Source organism: Megalobrama amblycephala, linkage group LG3, assembly GCF_018812025.1.
Source record: "Megalobrama amblycephala isolate DHTTF-2021 linkage group LG3, ASM1881202v1, whole genome shotgun sequence".
In the NCBI taxonomy this organism is placed as follows: Eukaryota; Metazoa; Chordata; class Actinopteri; order Cypriniformes; family Xenocyprididae; genus Megalobrama; species Megalobrama amblycephala.
Genome location: NC_063046.1, coordinates 54,214,680 through 54,227,099, shown reverse-complemented (window position 1 = coordinate 54,227,099; position 12,420 = coordinate 54,214,680). Strand labels below are relative to the sequence as shown.

The 12,420-nt window shown below is 40.5% G+C and overlaps 1 protein-coding gene across 12 annotated transcripts in view; it reads right to left on the bottom strand.

Moving 5' to 3' along the window:
• The window catches only part of LOC125265701 (trichohyalin), a 195,688-nt gene that overhangs the window by 148,378 nt on the left and 34,890 nt on the right, over nt 1-12,420 (bottom strand). For 9 of the 12 annotated variants that reach the window (XM_048186072.1, XM_048186075.1, XM_048186079.1 and 6 more), the window contains one exon: nt 11,318-11,522. The exons of the other annotated variants lie outside the window; for them this stretch is intronic. The gene's annotated coding sequence lies outside the window, so the exon portion shown is untranslated. The remainder of the gene's footprint in view (nt 1-11,317; nt 11,523-12,420) is intronic. 12 annotated transcript variants of the gene reach the window in all.

The following is a 12,420-nucleotide window of genomic DNA, read 5'->3' as shown; positions in this document are numbered from 1 at the left end:
CCGACAGATAAAGGCAATTCAAAACTAGATCTTCTACAGTTACATTTTCTGATTAAATAGTGTGGTTGAGAAAACTAACAAGTATTATTTGCAAAAATAAGACAAGATAATGCGCTAACATGCATGCATCCATCTTAATGAGTAAGTGATATCAAGCATGCGAGTATAACGCCATAGACTAATTAATTACAGAGGGGAGACTGAGCTGACGGGGAAATCACATGATTAAATAATTCAAAACAGCCTTGTGTTTTTAGCATCGTCAGCTCCAAATAGAGCTACACCAAAAAGCGAAAGGAGATGTAAGCCGTGCGATAATATTTGATAATTACACTTCTGATAATTGATTAATCAAATATGACAACACTGTTAATTCAGTGGTAAATTGCAGAAACGTTTCCAGTGGCGCTCACATAAGATAGAAGATAATTAAGCGCAGATGAAAAGTTCAGAACGGCGATTAAAATAAATGGCACACTCGTCTTGTGTTGTTATTGATCAGATGGTTCTGAAAATAGCTTGAGTTAGAACAAAATTAAGACCCAGAAAAAAAACTAGAATTTTTCCTGTCTCCCTGGAAACTTGAGTGGATCAGGAAAAGAGAGTATAGAAGCATGATTGAGAGGGGAAAAAAAAGGTGGGAGGTGGTTACGAGGAGGACTTTGATTATTTATAACAAAATGCCATGCAACATTCTGCGCAGGGATCAGATGGCAAACGTCAACTGCGATCAGCTATAGTCCAATAAGGAGCATCCTTTCCAGCGTACAGAGGAGCAGGGGAACTGCTCACCTCAGATGCTGGGCTGCAGGGCTTTGAGCACCTCCATGGAGGGAAGGGCAAAGTAGACAAGCGGGCGATGCCAGGGTAATGGTGCAGTGGGGCGGGCAGCGGGGTAGCCAGCCTACGACAGATGTTACGAGCAATTCATCAGCTCTTAGAATCAATTAACCCGTATGTTAATTAATGTCAGGCTTATGGAACAAAGTTGGGGGGGGGGATGTGCTGGCAGAGCTGAAAGCGATGGAGGGGAGGGTGCGAAAAGACAAGAAGAGGATAGGGGATGGGCGAGTGCGAGAAACAAGCTGCGAATGCGGATTGTGGCAGTGAAAAGCTGGCACGGTGCCATCCACTCAGTGGCAGCACCAAGGCGGACTGGCGCTTGCTGTGGGGGGGAGGCGGGTAGACACAAGAAAAATACATGAAGACCCATGCCATTTGGTTCATTTTGGCAAGAGAGAACGGTCATTTTTAAGCGGCGTGTACACAACTGGTATTAAAAGTAGAATTGCTGGTGGGGGTTCTTGAGTACGAGGCTAAACCTCAACTCAATGCGAACAGGAAAAGGAGGGGAATACCATCTGCTGCTCGTGATTACGGAACATTGGTGTCGTTCAGAGCGGAATTTAAGAATGGGAAGAAGTCGACAATGCCTGCCTGGCATCGGAACGGGACAGACAACCCAAGCAGCGTAAAGTCCTTGCATGCCATCACAATGGACACCAATGGCAGTCAAGTAAAACCGCACTACCCCACGGGAAAGGTACAAAGTGCATCCACACTTTTATGGACAAAATGGCAATGATGGCGCTGTCCACCCGAAAGGCATTGGAGGCGGGGCAAGAGGAAGCGCCTCCCTCTCTCTTCCTCGCTTTCTTCTCTCCTACTGCGCATCTCCCTGTGCCAAGCAGGCAGTCTGCCAGCCAGGCAGCATATGCCATGCCAACTTCCTTGCTGGCAACCATACTGCAGACACCGGGTGGATACATGTGGCACCTTTCAACAATTACAGAACCGCGGCGATGTGTTTCCTGGGGATGCCAAGGCGTTTTTGTTGAACACGATGCCAGGATCGTTGCAGTGGCATCTGTTGTGGAAAGATGGACAAGGTGAACATGTACGTACCCGACGCGGCTCGGTTGGCAAAGATAACTGGAATCAAGAACAAACAAAGACAACGGTGGTGCTTTTGTTGACTAATTAAACAGAAAAGTTTGCTCAGCTAATTAGCGTGACGGATTCAATAAGGCAACGAGGACGCTGTAAATGAAAACAAATTGGCACAAGAAAAACAAGACAAAACAAAACTAAAGCAGCAAGCTGTTATACGAAAAGGGGAGGTGTTTTTGTTTTTGTGCCAGCCCCGTTCCCCCCTTTACTATTTAATTTTGCTCTATATAAACCACCACTTCTTGTCAACCGCCTGCCAACCAATGCAGTGAAGAATGTCTAGGACGGGCATTGCGGCGTCAGATGCTGCCAATCTGCCAATCGCCTTTCAACACGAGAGGACCTGGGGGACAGTGCCAATGGCAGAACAGCAGCTGTTAGAAAAGCTAAACACAAAAAAGGGGCAAGAAAGAGAATCAGCAAACATGAGGATGCATACTAATGAGCCAGCACATAAAATTATAATCAACTAACCAGATGGGGTTTAATTAATGCATTTTCTCTTAATGACGCACTAATCGTTTTAATTCGTTCAATGAGGAAACACGTTTTTTTTCCCGCTTTGTGGACTTTTTCAGGTGTGGCTCGAGATCGACTTTTTAAAAAGCAAAATAAGAAGAGGAAATACAAGAAGTATGAAACTCCACTTCAGCAGCAAGCAAGGCTATGCCAGAGAGGGAAGGAGGAGGCAGGCATTTGCGATTTATCTACATTCACAGCAATCACCAGGGAGATGAATGGCTAAGACTGTAGATTCTTTACGCCATCAACCCGTATGGGAGACAAGAGACAAGGGGGGTGCCACCCACAACAGCCAAGCAGGAACCTGATGGAGGGGGCACAGAATCACACTATCAGACTCTTTGGGGAGGCGGTAACCTCCAGACCAGCCTGCCTGTAACTCTGCCAAATGGGGCAGGGGGGCTGTGGGAACGTTTTCAGCAGCCCCCACTTTTTTTTGCATGCCCCCTATTTGCCACCCAATCAAGAAATGGGCAAACTCCTCCCGTTCGTTTTGTTTATGTTTTAGATATATAATAGACCACAGAAGTAGTAGCCCTTTCTGAGAGCTGGTACCTGCAGGGTTCAGAGGAGAAACGTCGCCCTGGTTCCGCAAAGACGATGGGCATCGGGCACACAGCCAACTACGGGCGGCGGTGCAACCAGCGAGAACGGATGATTTGCCTAAGTTCGTTTTCACTGATTAAAATGCACGGCGAAAATTAAATCGGCAATTAGTGCGGGGGAAGGAGGCTCATCAGCGCGCGCTAATTACGAGTGGATACTCCAAACTTTTACTTCCAGTTCTCATGGCTCTCGATTTTTGTTGGACAAAGGGGCACGGTTGTGGAATATGAATAATTGAAGAAGTCATCCAAAGGGAGGGATTATAAGATCTTTGTGCTTCCTACACTGCCTTGGCATAACCACCAAGATGACAGAATCAAGGCTGCCACCAGGAAGGATAGGCTGGGCAATGGTGGCATCTTTTGGGGCATCGTCAGCGCGATCGATTAAGTATTTGTCGCACATGCGATTAGTGTTTTAATTCATAATTCTTGTTGTGTGTGTGTGTGTTTTTTTTTTAATTGTCGCCGCGGAACACGTGTGGATATAATCGTTTGGAGCTAATGAGGTTTGGATGATCTGTCTTTTATTTTAATTCCACAGGGGAAGTTAATTGCGTCTCGTCCTCATTATACAAATGGATTACAAAAAAAGGAGGAAAAAACTGGCTGGCAGAAACAAGGAGGGAGAGGGGGGAGAGGGAGAGGCAGAAGGAAAAGAAAGGGAGAATATTTTCCTTCTTTGTGAGCCAACATACACATAATACCACATGCAAACAAGCAGAGAAAAGCAACTGCAATGCTTGGCTATGCTAGTCTCTCCCAAGTCCTCCCCAGGAAAACCCAGCATGTCTCTCCTCTCTCCCTGCTCACTGCAGCCAAATCCTTCAAATGCCAAGGACCTCTGCTTTCCCTGGATGTGGATATTACAAAACATGGGCGAGACAAACGCTACACGGGATTAAATTTCTGCCGATTGGATATTACCGTCATTATTAAAATGGTTAGTTTTCTGCTGTTATTAGTGTTGAGCTTTGTTATAGAGGTGGCGTTTGCGGGCGAAGCGAAATGGAGAGGAGACAACAAGAGAGCCTATGGCAGGGCACCTGCTAATGTCCTCAGCGCTTAATCATCGTACAGCAGAATGGTTTTATGCATATTTCATTTGCATATCATTAAATCGCTAAGGCACACTGGCAACTGGCAGCGGAGAACAGGGAGTGGGGAAATGAGGAGCACAAAGTGTTAAAAAAAAAAAAAAGAAAAAGAAAGCGACTCATTATGCGATGGCAATCTTCAAAGCTGTGTGCCTGCTTTCCGGCATCCTGCCAATTCATTTTAATTCAACGTTAATTAAAAAAAAAAAAAGAAGGAGGGGCTCGCTCAGCCTGTCATATGCGGATTAATTGAGCGTCTTCCAAGGAACAAGAGTACTGTTTATGTGCTGGGTGAATGCGGATACGTCTGTTCGTAATCACCGGAATTATATTTTTTTACGAAAGAAGGCCAAAACATTGACCACTTTTACACAGAAAGGAAATGTATATTTGTACACTTCTCATGTGTATTGTTATCTTGTACATTGCTTTTTAAATATCATGTTTATTAAGGAGCCCTGGGGCATTTTGTTGCTATTGTGAAACATTAAATATGCTTGATACAGAAGTGGGGATGTGAGAAGTTGGCACCGGGTGCCAACGAGATCAGGAGGCGGGGGACTGGCAACTCGGGGTTGGAAGGAAAGCGTGGGAATTGCTGGGGGCATTCTGTCACAAGCTTTCGCCTTGTATGAAACAAATCCAACACTTGCTCACATCTGCCCCCTCTGCCAACCACCCATCAAACAAACTATGCGCATAATTAGTATGCTTGCCGAGACCATGATTGCCTGTATTAAATCACTTGGCAAAATTGATCCTTTGTTTCTGGTTAAATGTGCTCGCTGTCATTATGTCTGGCACGGAATAGATAAAAGAGCCGCTTTACACATATGCACATTTACACAAACACGTGCATGTAAACAAACGTATACACACTTCATTAAGAGGAAGAGCCTGACAATGCAAGAAAACAAAAGCCTGATTCGGCATGGTTTATAAACCTTTGTAGGCACTTAATCCAAAAGAAAAAATATATATATATAATATATGTAATATAAAGAGTAAATACATTTTTACATTTTGAGAAATACAGAGCGAAGCAGAAGCCATAACTATAAAATATTTTTTTTTAACTAAAATATATAAAATATATTTTCATGTGGCACAAAAGGTGCAGGATACAAAAAAATATATATTAGAAAATATTTAAATCCATATTTAGATTACATTACATTCTGTTCTTCGCTAAACTAGCTTATGTAATCGCAAACGGCAAAAAAGCATCCGTCCTGCCCACGTCTCACCTGCTAAGTGCCCTTGGGTGGTTCTTAGCATATGCAAATGCGGAGAGGAAGCAGAATGGCGCAATTAGCCATGTTTATGAAGGCTGTAATGAGAGCTGTAGGGCAAAGGGGCGGCAGCCTGGCAGAAAGAGCCCGCTCGCAGCGGGTATTTGCCTGGCGCTTTTGAGCCATGATACATGCAGATGTCGCTGTAGTTCTTCCAAAAGCTTGCACGAACGAAGGGGGGTGGGGGGGTGGTGTAACGAGGACCTCGTTTGGAATCACACACACCCCTCTACCATATGTTTTTAGAGACGAGCGTGTGTGTCGGAATTAGGGTATAGGCATTGCCGTGGGGGCAAGTGAAGTTAAGATGGGGTGAGGGGGAAGTTAAACTAGAGATCTTTGTATAGAGAAATGTGGATGAAAATACCATTATTCATGTACCGCCTAAGTAAAGTACAACTGACAGAGTGTCTGTATTCTGCTGTGCATGTCACATGGAGCAGACATTATGCAAAGTGCCCTCATTAATATGCATAAGCAGCCTCTTTATTATGCAGACCTGCACTAAAGCAATATTGTTTGGAGCTGCAGCTATGCTCTTGTTACAGTAGCCGAACATTATCTTTCTCAGAGCAAACAGACTCCCATTTTTTTTCCTCACTAACCACTTTCAAAATATTTAATTATATGCTGCTCTGATTAAAAAAGAAAACACAAGAAATTCAAGTGCAAGCAGGCAGATGATTGACTGTTTATGCACCAGACGTCTCCGATTCAAAGTGGCACTATATTATGACAGTTAGCAAAAGCAAAGAGGCACACCAACCATCTCAAGCAGTGTCATATCAGTTTTAGATGTAGATCCTGAAAAATAACATCACATTAGAGGAAAATCTCTGTAGAAGATTCTTGGGACAGTGGCAATAAAATGGCAATAAAACTGCCATTTGGCAAAAATCTGGCAATAAAACTGCCATTTGGCAAAAATCTGGCAATAAAACTGCCTGGGAAAAAAAAGTGCCATTTTGCAAAGTCCAGTGCTCACTGTGATCATATCATTGGGTTGTGCCCATCAGTAACGCAGGCCATAGTCAGGTTCCCATCCCTCTGAGTCTAAACCGACACTAAAGGGTCATACTAACTAACTCAAGAGCTTCTGAAATGGCAGAGTGAGCCAGAGACAGGATTGCTGGGAGCAGGTAACTGGGTTTTGCCACCAACCAATGGCAAAACTCAGTTACATGCTCCCGGCAATCCTGCCTCTGGCTCACTCTGCCCTTTCGGAAGCTCTTGACCTTGTCAGGGACAGTAATTCTATGTTCTCCTTATCTACAGAGCTGGCAGATCTCTCAGCAAGAGACCATTTATCATTCCCTGTGAGGTTAAAACAGATTAATATATAAAATTCTAGACATTTCTGATTTCAAAGGGGTTTGGAATCAACTACTTGTTGTGTTAGCAACACCAACATAAGCAACATGTTGCATCAGTCAAGCGTGAACTTAAAAGTCCTCTGAAATCATCTCTGTCATGGTGGTTGGGGTATTAGATTGTACTTTTAGTGAATGGATTTTTTTAAGATTCATTTTTAAATGGTTCTAGAAGTAGTGCAGTTTGAATGCTCACACTTGTACTGTGTTATTCATCAAGACATACTGTTTTACTACATACGGACATTGCTCTCACAAATAGGAAAGTTGAAGAGACGGACAACCTGTAGAAATATGAATGCGAGAGATCATAACGCTCAATATGGCAGTCCTGGAAGTTCTTTCAGTTAAAAAGAGCCACTTTCCTTTTTCATTGAGGTATTGCTGTTCGTTTACCATAGAATGCGATTCATTATGATTTATTCATCATTTCACACATCTATTAACTGGACCAGTCTGGAAAAAAAAAAATTTCAGTGTGGTTTGAGTTAAAGAAATAATGTATGGTACCACACTAGTCAAATTTCATTGCTGAACTTAACTTAATTTTGACAGATAGTTTTGGAGATTTCTCTCTTTCGCCAATCAAGTAGGAGCTGAACTTGTATCTGCCTGGGATCGTTATCATAATAAGAGAAGGGACACTGGTTGCAGAGTCTATTCTAACCAAACAGTGAAATTAATTAAATTAAATTAAATTAGTTTGTTCCTCTCAAATAATAAAGTTCATTGTACTTAATAGAAAAAAGTCAATTTGTTTGTAGTAAGCTGAACTTAATATGATTGAGTTGTAGCAGATTTCTAATTCCCAGCATGCTTTGCGTCAGACTGTACAGAGAAAATAAATGTTAAAATTAAGGGTTATTTTGTGTGTTTTTGAACAAGATTAATATAGGGATAAGTTAGTGTTTAATGTTGTGTTATGTTGGGATTTACAGGTGGTTCTGTTATGTTAGTTTTGTAGGGTTACCATTGTGGTGAAAAGTAGAGCATGTGGTTAGGTTGAGAATGGGCTGGAAAATGGACCACATATCCTGCATGTTGTTTGATTATATACATGCAAGTATATAATGACAGTCTCTTTGATAGTTATAATAGCATTTGGTTTTGCTATCTAACATTTGTCCAAGACCTGAATGTGACGTTTATATAAATGAACTGTATGTATTTAACATTACGATGAGTGGGGTGAGGCTGAGAACCGAAGGGATGCTGGTGACGTGATTGTTAAAGGGTTAGTTCACCCAAAAATTATGTCATTAATTACTCTCCCATGTCGTTCCACACCCGTAAGACCTTTGTTCATCTTCGGAACCAAAATTAAGATATTTCTGATAAAATCCGATGGCTCAGTGAGGCCTCCATTGACAGCGATTTAATTAACACTTTGAAGGCCCAGAAAGGTAGTAAAGACATATTTAAAATACAGTGGTTCAACCTTAATTTTATGAAGCGAAGAGAATACTTTTTGTGTGCCAAAAAAAACAAAATAACAACTTTATTCAACTTAATTTGCTCTATACACTTCCATTTTAAGCATGTGACTGCAAACACGTTCTTGACCACAAAGCTTAAGTTGTTTTTAACCCAGAACATTCTTTTAAGGGTTAATGAAGATATCAAAAGTGGTGGAGGTTGTCTGGTCACGTGACATAAGTAGGCAGGCACACACATCCGTGACTTTGGCTGGATATATTGTTACATTCAGAGGCACTTCTGCTAAATCCAGGGCCCAAATCCACTTAAATGCTGCTGTCCAAAAATACAGCCAATCAATAGTTTTGTGTCGCCAACCTCTGCGCGCTGACACTATTAAGAGAGCACACACAGCCTGTGTTACTGTTAAAATGCCATAATGAACAGCATCATCGGGCAGCCTAAAAATACCGGCACCCAGTTGCATTAAAGAGGAGTGGCTTTTCTCCTAAAATGATCTGAAGAAAAAAAAAAACTAGAGTAAAGCACGTGCAGTTTGATCAATGCTTTCCTCTCGCCACATAACTGTGGATGTATTTTTCTTAAGTGACCTTAAAACACTGCCCTTTTCAACGTCCTCTCCCCCTTCTGCTCAACACAGTTAATGAGGGAGCTGAGTGGGGAGGTCTGAGTCAGACCAAGCAGGGACACTGTAAGCCAAACTACAAGCTTCCTGGATGCTGATGCTTTCACCTCCTGGCCTCTCACATTTCCAGACGGAGGCTGCAGGGATGGCACTTCCTGCCGCTGAAATCCGCAGACCTTCTGCAGCACCAGCAGTGCAGTAACATTTATCTCTTTAACTGCTGCCCAGGCACCAGCCTACGCATTAATTGGTTCCCTGTAATTCTATCAGATTAGTATTAATACACCGTTGCTAAAGCCGCAGAGGTCACCTGCACTAACTGTACAGCATGAACTCGTGTGAATGTTAACTGTCAATCATTCCACACAACAATATGATAATAGGCCTTATATGATAATAAGACCAAGGGATGTTATTGGCAGTCGTAGAACTGGTTTAGAGGATTGATGAGAACTATGCCTACATAGGTAGTTTTTTTTCTAAGGCAACATGTTAACAAAAATAAATCCTTATAAGTGACTGATTTGGAGCACTTTAAATATGCAGTACCTTAAATACAGCATGTTTCAAAAAGACAGACATGATTTGAAATCGCTACATCTCTGCAACCACGAACGGGACATAGAGTTTAATATATTATATATGTTTGCAATTGGGTCCATCTTTTTGAAACACCCTGTAGAACACTGGCTCTAATCGCTAATGTTAGAATGTTGCAAAAATGACAATGCAAAACTCAACAAATGCATAACACAAACAAATACTGCTTAAAATGTTACATTTCAGTATGAAAGAACTATTCTTAGTGATACTTTTGGTTTTAAATGAAAAATAAGGGTAACACTATAACTTTCATTAATAAATCATTAACAAACATATATACATATATAATGCTTAACGAATCATTAATTAATATACATTCAAATAGACAGGAACATGAAATAATGTGATCATGCGCTTCTTAATCTATAAATGATTTTAACAATGTTATATTATACAATGATTAAAAGCTTATTTGTTAATGTACATCTGAATGCTAAAAAATTTCATTCAACTTCAGTTCATATATTACCTAATGCACTTTCTTACATTTACAAATGACAAATTAGTTTAATTAGTCATTTTAAGCACTTTACATACTATTCATGTTAACACATTATTTATTAACTCATATTTCTAGCTATGTGAATATTAACTAATGATCTGTTAATTATTATATAATGTTAGTTAATGATTTAGTAATGAAAGTTTTACCAAAAATGGGTATAAATTACTGTATAATGTGTAATTACTGTATAGTTTACCTTTTGCTTCTCTCTGCCATTTTGTACTTATTCTTTTCACTGAGCCAACTGTAATGCATTCTGATATTGCCTAGTCTGTCATATGCAGTCTTACAGTTTAGCCAAAATGAGGCATCATAGAAGGCAGCATAATGTTACAGCATACCTTAAAAAGCTATCTAGAAAGGCTGCTTATTAGGTTTAGGAACCCAGCTGTGGAATTTAAATATGAAGACTGTAAGAATGCTAAAACGTAAGTCAGGAAAATAAGTCATCTGTGCAGCATTATCTATAAAATTGCAGCTCCCACATGAGCAGGCTGTTCATTTTAAAGCCTGAATATTCAGTGCCTTTGACATTCATTTTGGTATGTGAGAAGTGTCTTGATGAATTAGTCAAATTGACATTGCTAAGCAGGTGCTGTTAGGAGCTTTTTGGCTGAGGCTTGGCAGAGCTGTCACAGGTGCATTAAGATTGAAAACACGCCACCATAGCCTCATGCAATGGCCAGCACCACTCAGACTAGATCCAAAATCCAATAAAAGACCACTATATGTTGTATTTTGGATGATGGTGTGCCAGTGTCCTCAACTAGCTTAACCAGCAAGACTCAACATTTACATAGTTTACATTGTTCTGTACTGTATATATATATATATATATATATATATATATATATATATATATATATATATATATATATATATATATAAATGTTCAGTAGCCTACTGCCCTGATATTAACTTAACTTAAACACAAAATAATCTGTTTAACATTTTATAAACCGTTTGGTTTGTACTATTGTATGTTGGCTGAATACTTGCAGCCTTTTGTGATCATTGAGTCTTGTTCACTGTAAGTCAGTATAAAAAACAATGCAATTTATGATCTTATTTCAAACAAAAGTTAAACATATGTAAACTATGTAAAAAGTCTGAGTAGAACCGTGTAAGTGTGTGCAGAAACATCAAGCTGTGACTCTCATCAAGAAGAGGGGAGGGCAGAAGTTTGTCTGTACTTGTGCATGTGTGGGTGTAGTGTGTATGTCAGAGTGTATGTCTTCGCATCTGCAGGTTTGCATGTCGTCCCGCAGGGCCTGAACTGAGCAGCTGGCAGGGGAGTCATTACATACGCACCTCTGACAGCTCATGCTCTCATTACAGCAGGAGGATGCCTGTAGTCCACACTCTCTCTCTCTATCTCTCCACCGGGGCCCTACTCCTCATGCTGGCAGACATCTTCCTTTTCCCCAAACACAGCTCAAATCCCTTCTTTTCCATGGGACATGTGGTATGATTGGGTAGCCTGGCTTGGTTCACAGTAGACTGTAGTCACCATAACCTGTGAGTAAATCAAAGGACTCAACCTGCTGAACATAGTGTCTTCACTTTGCTGCAGAGAAGGCAAAGAACAGCACTTATCAGAATATAATCTGGTCCAGGGTGTGATCTTGAACACTCAAACTCCTGCTACCTCTGAGCTCTACACTACATAGTGTTGTATTTACCTGAAATTCTGTTCCAAAACCTAGTGAGCTGCCTGTTTCTAAAGATAGGTAACATTAAGATGCCTTGTTTTCACCATATAAAGCAGCATCGCATATAACTTTAAGAAAAAAAAAAGAAAAAAAAAAGTCAAATTACACCTTTTTTCAATGAATATTGAAAAAAAATAAAAATAAAAATATAAAACATTTACAGTTAGCATGTTGCTAAGCTAACATGATACTGATACACACTTATTGTTGGACAGTATTAAACTATATCAAAATAAAAACGAAAAAAAAAAAAAAAAAAAAACTATCTTACCTAATATTTGTTTGACTTTTAGCTTAGCAATATGCTTACATCAAACCAAAGTCCCTTTCAAGGAAAGTCTGTTCACTCCGAGACCGTATTTGCAACACCTCCGGGAAGCTATTTAGGGCATCCAAACCGAGTCTATTTAAATCATGAAATCTAAAAACCCCCTGCTGAAAAATCCAGAATAAACCATACAAAACCAGCATAAACTCTAGAATTCTATGTTGGACCAGGCTGGTTTATGCTGGTTAGAGCTAGTAAAGTGCTGGTCTAAAGTCATGCTGTTCTCAAGTAAAACTGAGCAGGTCACAAACATAACTTATGCCGGTGACCAGCAATGCTGGATTTTTTAGCAGATATGCTTGTCATACGCACATTTAAATATAAATATTTAAAATCAACAACAAAATCTGGCATGAACTGTCCCATAAATGTTG